The sequence below is a fragment of the Gossypium raimondii genome, chromosome 7 (assembly GCF_025698545.1).
Source record: "Gossypium raimondii isolate GPD5lz chromosome 7, ASM2569854v1, whole genome shotgun sequence".
Lineage (NCBI taxonomy): Eukaryota > Viridiplantae > Streptophyta > Magnoliopsida > Malvales > Malvaceae > Gossypium > Gossypium raimondii.
In genome coordinates this window covers 11,049,991-11,059,310 of record NC_068571.1, presented here as the reverse complement: position 1 = coordinate 11,059,310, position 9,320 = coordinate 11,049,991, and the positions used below count along the sequence as shown (strand labels likewise).

Genomic DNA, 9,320 nt, shown 5'->3' with positions numbered 1-9,320 from the left:
CAAGTTGAGGGCGTTACATGACCTATTTATAGGTTTTAAAATTATGATTTGGTTAGTGTTTTTAAGATAATCTTGACACTTATGAGTGGTGGGGTCAATTAAAATTTTTGTTTTCCATTTCAATAACCGGTTACAGATTGCAATCTATGTTTTTTTTTATAATTTTATAAAAAAACTCGACATTAATGGATGTCAATTTTGTTTAAATATTATCTACAATGGTTAAGAAATTATATTATATTATAATAATTTAAATTTTAAAAAGAGCTCAATAAGCATTGAAGTATTTTAATTATTCCAAAATAATTATCCTAATTGTAGATGGGGATGACTTGAAAATAACTAAACTTTTATTTAAAAAATAACGTGACTGCATCATGGCCGCCGACTAGGACTTTCACATTGAATTCGACCCTTGATTGTATTAAGTATTATTACCCCGAAACTGAATTTCCCCACGATGGGTTCCTAGAGTCATGGTTCTATCCGCCATGACATATAAAATGTATATGTTCTGAGGCACGTTATCACATTCCCGACCTCTCAAAACTACCTAAGAATTTTCGCCATTTCAGTTGAAAACCCTAAAAACTTAAAAAATACCCGTAACCCTTAAAACCATAAGCTCTAATAAAAATCATAACCCTAATAAAATAAAACCCCTAACATTAGCAGAGAGAATTGGAAAGCTTTCCTGCAAAATCAGCCTATATCCCTAATTAAATTTAAAATCGTCGTAAAACCTAAATTGAAAAAACAGCCTATAGGCCCTATTTTGCCTATAATAAATATTAAAAAAATCTGCGTAAGAAATTCAACTATTTGCTCAGAAAAAAAATCAATTTTTTAAAACAATGGGTTTAAAGAATAATTCATTTTATATCCATTAGTTTTAAAACTATTCAATTAAAAATTTAACATTTTTATTTAATTTTAAACGATTTATTATATTAACATGATTTCAACCTAATTATTCCACTACAAGAAATTAAGCTTTTAGTGGCAGTTTTAGTGGCGTTTGAATTGAAAACGCTGCAATAAGTAAAGTAATAATGACATTTATGAGAAAAACGCTGCAAAAGGTAAAACAATAGCGGCTTTTTCTCATAAATGCCGCAAGAGGTAACCAATAGCAACGTTTTTTTATAAACGCCGCGAATATTTATTAAAGTTGATTGAAACAACGTCGTTTTGTTAGCGCAAAATTCTTTTAGTTTTTTTCCAAATCAGTTTTCCCCGAAATCCCTAAGCTTTTTCTCAAATCACTTTCATTTTTTCCCAACTTTTTTTCCCCAAATCAGTTCCCCTCCCCGAAATCCAAAACTTTTTCCCCAAATCCCCTCCTTGTTCCCCAACGTTTGCTGCATCGCCGTCGACAGTCCTCTGCTGCATCGCCGTCAACAGTCCTCCGCTGATCACCGTGTAAGTTTTTAAGTTTTTCTGTTTGTTTGTTTGTTAATTTATTTTGTCATATTCAAATCTTAAGAATTTCTCTTCTGTATAAATTCTTCACCATAAACAGCAACAAAAAATTTCTCGCCGCCGTTCTTTTCGTCGAAACCAAAAAATTTTGGTAATTTTTCATTTCATTCTATTTTTTTATATCTTTTTTTTAAATTTCAGATAATGTTATTGGGTTGTTAAATTTTATAAATGATTTTTTAAAATCTGTCTTAGTTCTTAATTCTTGTTTCATGGTTTTTTTTTTTTTTAAATTAGTTGCTTTATTTGAAGTTGTGAGCTTTAAGCAAATCACTGCAGTTATTGTTGAATAGGCAAACGAAATTGTCTATTTTTGCGGGTTTCGAGTTATGCATGTGAAATGTTTGACAAAATGACGGTAAGGAAATTTGGGTTTCTTTGAATGAGGGGAAAAACGGTGAGTTAGTGACTGCATGGGGGTGAAGATTACATTGATGTTGGACTATCCTTTTTTACACTGTTTGCTGGTTTAGTGAAGTATGGCAGTGAAGTCTGCACTTATTTTGTTATTTTGAGTAGCCAAATTTGGAAAAAATATTGTTACTTTACATAAATATTTCAAATAGTTTGCCAAGCACATATATAAAAGCAGTTAACTTCTTCATTTTCTTTCACTGATATTATTCCAACCTTAAGCATATGATTTCCAGATACACGTGTGTGTTGTACAATAAATATAATTAGTAGTTTTAAACTAACATTTTTATCATGTGAGATATTCCTTTGCTATTACAATAATTTAGAAGGGGTTTGAATATTCTCCAATTTTAGATTTGCAGTTGGAGGACTGTGAATTTCATGAATTGGGGGATTTTACATTTTTTAAATTTCATATTGTTGGTGTGGCAGGTAAATTGGATGCTCTTTTCCAGATTTTGAAACGTCAAACCTAGCTTTTAATCATTTGGGGTTGCTTAAAAGCCTAGGTCTGCTCAAGATTAAGCTCATTACTTGATACTATATTGAGTTAAGAAGATGACAATCACCAATCATATTTTTTCATCACATTCAAATCATTTTAATTCTAATTAATTTGTTGTTCTACCATGATTTCCTCTCAAAATGTTTGACCAATTAAATATTTCTTATTCAACCATTTAAAATGCTTCAAAATTTAATAATAATTACAAATTTCTTATAAATAAAATTATAGTTACAAAATAACTCAATTCTCATCTGTTTATGATTCAACTGATTAATCTAGTTCAACAACATGCGTGCTCCGGTAAATTTCATTTAGAAATTTAATAATAAATTAAGATTTAATGCATATATATATATATATGAAAATGAAATTAAAATAATTAAAATACAAATGATAAATTAGTTAGTTGTTACACTTCAAATGTTCCAAATTTAAATTTTAGAAATAAGAGAAAAGGTTTTATATAAATTTTAAAAGATATTTTAAGTATTTTCTTTATTCAGTTTATGGTTTCATTGCTTTTTTCTATTTTTCTACCATTGTGAGATTTATTTTTATTAATTAGGCTAACCTAATTAAGTTGTGGGAGAATTATGGAGCCCATATTTGTAAGCCCAACTGAAATAATTGTAAAGGGAAATGAAGCCCATATTTATCTTATCATTTATTTATTATTATTTTTATTAAAACGTGAATTGGATCCCGAACTATTCGATAGGTTCATTTCAATTGTCTAATCAAACAACTCCATTTTAAGCTCTCGTTGACTGAATTTGTAAGTACCTCATATTACTTGCATGTTTTAATTTAATACAACATTTTTTTGAGATAAATCCATGTTAGTGATTTGAATTAAGGCATAATATCTTACATATCTCATTGTTTCAAGCGAGCACGATTGAGCAAATTGCTCAACTTAAAGTGGAGGCAACATCAAGAGAAGCAAAGGCTCAAAGAAAATATGATGAACTCCAGCTACAATTTAAGCGAATACAACAATGAGGGAAGTAGAGACAACAAGAAAATATGATGAACTCCAGCTACAGCTTCAGAATATGATGAAGATGTTTTAGTAGTCGTAGAATCCGTCATCTTAGACTTTAGTTTTCTTATTGTGAGGATATCTTAACAATATAATTTTTGAATATAATATATTTTGTTGTTTTTATTTATTTATTAATTTAGATCATATACATATTTCTTTCGTGATAGTATCATTTAGATTTGAAGTTTTTGGTTGGATTTGATGTTACAGAAAATTATGTTGAAAATTCAGGTTCTATATGAATTAAAATGGTTTGGTCAAATTTGCTAAAGTTAGTAGCATTTTCCAACAAAGGTTGCTAAAGAACATGACCTTTAGCGGCGTTTTTATGAGAAGCGCCACTAAAAGTCATGTTCTATAGGGCGTTTTCCCGCATAAACGCCGCAAAATTTAGTGGCGTTATTTATAGCGACGTTTTTTTATTTTACTTATCAAAACGCCGCAAATTATTTTAGCAGTGGGCCAAAAAAAGTCACTAGAAACCTGTTTTGTGGTTGTTGGTTAACTATTGAATTTTTACCAATTAAAGTCACTTTTTTAACAAACTAATATTTATATACAACTTTGGGAAAATATCTAATCCCCGACTTGGATGTTGCTGTACTCCTAAACTTGTTGGCCTTAAATAAACCTTTCTTGAATATTTTTCTATTTCAGATGATACTCATGTTTTGTGATATTAGCAAAAAATAAGCAACTTCCTGCAATAAAATTTTTATATAATATTAAGAGTGAGGATAGAAGTAATAGATTTGAACTTATGTCAAACAGATGCAATTAATTTTATACTTGTGTTTTGTATCATCAATCAAGTGATAGATAAGTATTAAGAGGGCTTAATTTTTTGTTAGCAAACAATGTATTGTTTTCTTATTGATGTATTAAAATTGTGTTAAATTATAATACTTCTACTAAATAGTGAAGTTAGAAAATTTTTGGAGGACCATGATTGAATTACAAAATTTTTGAGACTTAAAATACAAATTTACTATTATATTAATTTATGATTTTACATTTTCTAAAAGGATTAAATCAACTTTTATGATTTTGAGGAACAAAATGTATTTTTATCATAAATATACATATAAAATTACAAAATTTAAAGGAACCAAACATATATTACCATTTTAGGGAGACTAGACCCTATTGTCGCTCCTACTTCTACCAAATATGACATAACAAATGTATTACAATATTAATATTCCTGCAAAATGAGGCATAAAATTAATTTTTATATATAAGGATAAATCTCAAAATTCTATATAAATTTTGATCCAATGTGAAATTTGTTAATGAATTTTGATTTTGTGCAATCATATACATGAAGTTTTGATTGTGGTTTAGATGTATACATAAAACTTTGATTTTGATCCAAATATATATATTTAAAAAGTAAACACATTAATTCATTTTCAGTATTAGATAAACACATCTATATTGATAATGGATGGGAAAATTAGTGTTTGTTAACTTTGCTAACATGGTAATCCACGTGTATGTCACGTTACTAATTAATTAATTTTTATATTTTTAATAACTTTTAAATTTTAAAAATATATTTATATTTTTTGAATTTTTAAAATTTAAAAATTAATTAATTCTTGACATGGTATTCACATGACAATTCACATAGATGTCAGGTCAACAAAGTTAACAAGCATTAACTTCTGCATCTATGTTAAGGTAATTTAATAAATAAAATAAATTTAAAAGCTAAAAAAATAAAATTAATAAAATAAAAAACTAAAATATTTTTTATTTTAAATTAGAAGGTGAAATAAATCATTATTCCAAGTAACCGATTATCTGTCCTCGATTTTTCTGCATACTCCAAGCCATTCTTTGAAGAACCATGTGCATAGAAAAAGTAAAAGTACAAAGCATGGGTCACTTATGCATGTGAGTGGTCGAATCCATGTTAGGATATAAAGGTGAATAGAAGTGAAAGGGACGTACCTGGTGTAGGTTCGGCAGTGATTTTTGAAGATAGAAATTCTTGATTTGGACGAGTAATTGGCATAGAAGTATGGTAAAAGGAACACCAAATTCTTGACTCAAATAAATCATAAAAAAACTATAATGTTTTAAGCATCTTCGTTTAGTTTTGGCTGCTATAAATTGATTAAATTATACATTTTTGACGACTTGGTACTTAAAAAAAAACATTACAACCAAATACTTAATTTTGTATTATAGATTACCTTAATTGATTAATGCCTGTACCAAAAGCTATTGTGGTATACATGATTGATCAATAACAAGTAGTCATGTGTTATATCAAGCACTTTGCTAAATACATAAATACCGTTGGTTTGATCCACGACAATTACAGTCTTATTTTGATCATTGACCTTGTAATATGTTATTGATGAATAAGTCACTACAAGAAATTCGTTTGGACCAAAAACGCCGCAAAAGTTATACATTAGTGGCGCTAATCAGAAAACGCCGCAAAAGGTTAGAGCTATAGCAGCGTTTTTATTATAAAAGCCGTAAAATGAAGCAATAGCGGTGTTTGGACAAAAAATGCCGCAAATATGTATTAAAATTTTGCAAAACGGCACCATTTTTAGCAGCTCTTTTAGTGGCGTTTGGGCTAAAACGCCGCAAAAGGAAGCAATAGCGGCGTTTAGACCAAAAACGCCGCGAATATGTATTAAAATTTTGCAAAACAATGCCATTTTTAGCAGCTTTTTTAGTAGCATTTAGGCTAAAACACCGCAAAAGGAAGCAATTGCGGCGTTTGGACCAAAAACGCCGTGAATATGTATTAAAATTTTGCAAAACGGCACTGTTTTTAGTAGCATTTTTAGTGGCGTTTGGGCTAAAATGCTGCAAAGGTTATACATTAGTGGTGTTTTTCATAAACGCTGCAAAATATTCTATTCTTTTTTTCCCTTAATTGTTTAACTTTATTTTTGTTCATTAAAACTTTTTCCTTTCGGTTTCATGTCACTTTCCCCCTTGTCTCTTCCATATTTCTCAAATTAGAGTATATGGAATTGGTATGACTTCCAATTTTTTTCGTTATTATATGGATAGTTTCGTCGTTTGTTGGTATTCCAGCTAATTAGTGATTAATCTCCAATTTTTTAATATGAATTGTATTGCGATGTAAGTTTAACTTTAAGGTTTCGGTGTTAGCTTCTATAGTTATAACAAGGGTTTAGGGTTTAAGGTTTATGGTTTATGACTTAGGGGTTTTGATAAAAAGGCCGCAGAAAATCATTTTATTTTAAGCAGAACGGCGTCGTTTTGCTCCTTGTATTCTCACCCATCATCCAAGTGGCCATCAAGTATTCTTTTCAACAACTCATGCACTCTTTCATCCTCTTCTATTTATTATTGAACTAGTTTTATATATTAATTAAAATATAATTTATTTTAATTTAATATTTAAAATCTTGAAAAATTAATGACACGTGAAAAAATTTAAAAGTAAAACATAGAAAAATATATGTTAAAAATGAAAAAAATTAAAATACTATTATTTAAAATAATTTTAAAGTTTTTGGGTATATGACTGATTAGGTTTTAAATTTATATATTAAATAATAGATTAAAATTTAATGCACATATATATCTGAAAATGAAATTAAAATAATTAAAATATGAAAAATTAATTAGTTGTTACACTTGAAATGTTCCAAATTTAAATTTTAGAAATGAGAGAAAAGGTATTTATATAAATTTTAAAATATTTTAAATTTATATAAATTTTGATTAATTAAAATCATTCTTTAATATTTTAATATTTAACACAGGAGAAAGATTTTAAGTATTTTCTTTATTCAGTTTAAGGTTGCATTGCTTCTTTTCTTTTTCTTTTTTTTCTATTTTTCTACCATTGTGAGATTTAGTTTTATTAATTAGGCTAAAACCTAATTAAGTTGTGGGAGACTTATGGAGCCCATATTTGTAAGCCCAACTGAAATACTTGTAAAGGAAATGACGCCCATATTTATCTTATTATTTATTTATTATTATTTTATTGAAACAGTGAATTAGATCCTACAAAAAAAGTATTAGATAGGCTCATTTGAATTGCCTAATCAAACTCCTCTATTTTAAGCTTTTTTGACTGAATTTATAAGTACCTCGTATTACTTATATGTTTTAATTTAATATAACATTTTTTGAGATAAATCCATGTTAGTGATTTGAATTAAGGCATAATATCTTACAAATCTCATTGTGATATTACTATTTTAGGTTAAATGTATTCATTTAAGTATATAAGTAACACGTTTCTTATTTTTAAAGATATAAATAAACAAACATAAATAGTAATAAGCAGATTATAAATAAATAAAAGAAACACATAAACAATAATAGTATTAATTATATAATTAAACAATAGTTGATTTTAAATGATTTACTAAACTAGTTTTAAACAAGCATGAAGATAATTAGTTTGGATATGTTTCAATTATATTAGTTTAATTTAATAAAAATTTTAAATTTTTATTAATGTTGATTTATTTAACTTAGCAAATGAATATAAATAAATAAAGATCCAACTCATAAACTATTTATTTACAGCCTTAAATTTGATTTATATCTATTTAGAACACTTCAGTAATCATATTATAAACATGAATTAAATCTATTTAGAACACTTAAGTAACCGTAATTTATTGTCAACTTTAAACTTCAAGAACTACGAAATGGATAAGAGTTAGATGGATTTGTCAAAGGTAAGCAACGAATATCGAAATGGAGTACAAACTTTTCTAAATTTTGCATTTCAAAATGCAAGCCAAGAGAATATGATTCTTTGCTCGTGTAAGAAGTGTAGCAACATCAATTGGAATATTCGTGAAGTTGTCTACGAACATCTAATTGTTGATGGCTTTATTCAGGGGTATAAAAAATGGATTTTCCATTGAGAGTGTACAACTCGTAGAACCTCTTCAACGATTAATCCGGCTTATCCTCATAATGCTTACTATCAATCTATTAGAGAAGATGACATGGAAGGTATGTTGCGGGATGCATTTAATATGCACAGTCATGGTTTGTAATCGTTTCCACCTAAAATTATTGCATTTGATGATTGTGATATTAGTGGAAATGCTTTTACCGAAATGAGAAGAAGTGCACTTGATGAAGAGCCAAATGGAGAAGCGGCGAAGTTCTACAAGTTACTTAATGTAATGAATGAAGAACTTTATGAGGAATTGAAATTTTCAAAACTGTCATTATGCATTCATATTTTTCACATAAAATGTTTGGGAGGGTGGACTGGAAACTCTTTTACGCTGCTGTTAGAGTTTTTGAGAGATATGTTTCCGTTTGCAAAAATCCCTCATTCATGAAAAGATATGAAGAAACTGATAAAGGAAATAGGCCTTGGGTACTACAAAATTCATAGTTTCCCAAATGGCTACATGTTGTATTGGGGTGATCGAAAAAATCAATAGTCTTGTCATGTTTGCGGTAAATCTTGGATGAATAGGAATGCAGAAGATGTGAATAAGGATGAAGGTGAGGCACAGTTAAGAAAGAAACCAGTAAAGATTTTACGATATTTTCCACTAATACCAAGGCTTTAAAGGCTTTTCATGTCGTCAAAGACAGCCGAGTCTATGAGGTGGCATCATGATCAACGAACCGATGATGGATTATTAAGGTATCCTACGGATTCTGTAGCTTGGAAATCATTTGACAATAAATTTCTAGGCTTTGCAAGCAATCCTCGGAATGTGAGGCTTGGGCTAGCATCTAATAAATTTAATCCTTTTAAAATCATGAGTACTTCGTATTTGTTCCTTACAATTTGCCTCCGTGGATTTGCATGAAGCAATATTCTTTTATCTTATTTATGATTATCCCTAGAGAGAAAGGTCTCGGGAATGATATTTACAT

At 28.5% G+C, this 9,320-nt stretch overlaps 1 long non-coding RNA gene across 3 annotated transcripts; it reads left to right on the top strand.

The window, feature by feature from the left end:
* Positions 1-1,166: 1,166 nt before the first annotated feature.
* On the top strand, positions 1,167-3,579 carry LOC105801624 (uncharacterized). Of its 3 annotated transcripts, XR_008198130.1 has the most exons (3): positions 1,185-1,422; positions 1,523-1,573; positions 2,332-3,579. It is a non-coding gene; the product is annotated as an uncharacterized LOC105801624 (long non-coding RNA). The 3 variants fall into 3 exon arrangements; XR_008198128.1 differs by lacking the exon at positions 1,523-1,573 and having other exon boundaries at positions 1,167-1,422; XR_008198129.1 differs by having other exon boundaries at positions 1,167-1,573.
* Positions 3,580-9,320: the final 5,741 nt, after the last annotated feature.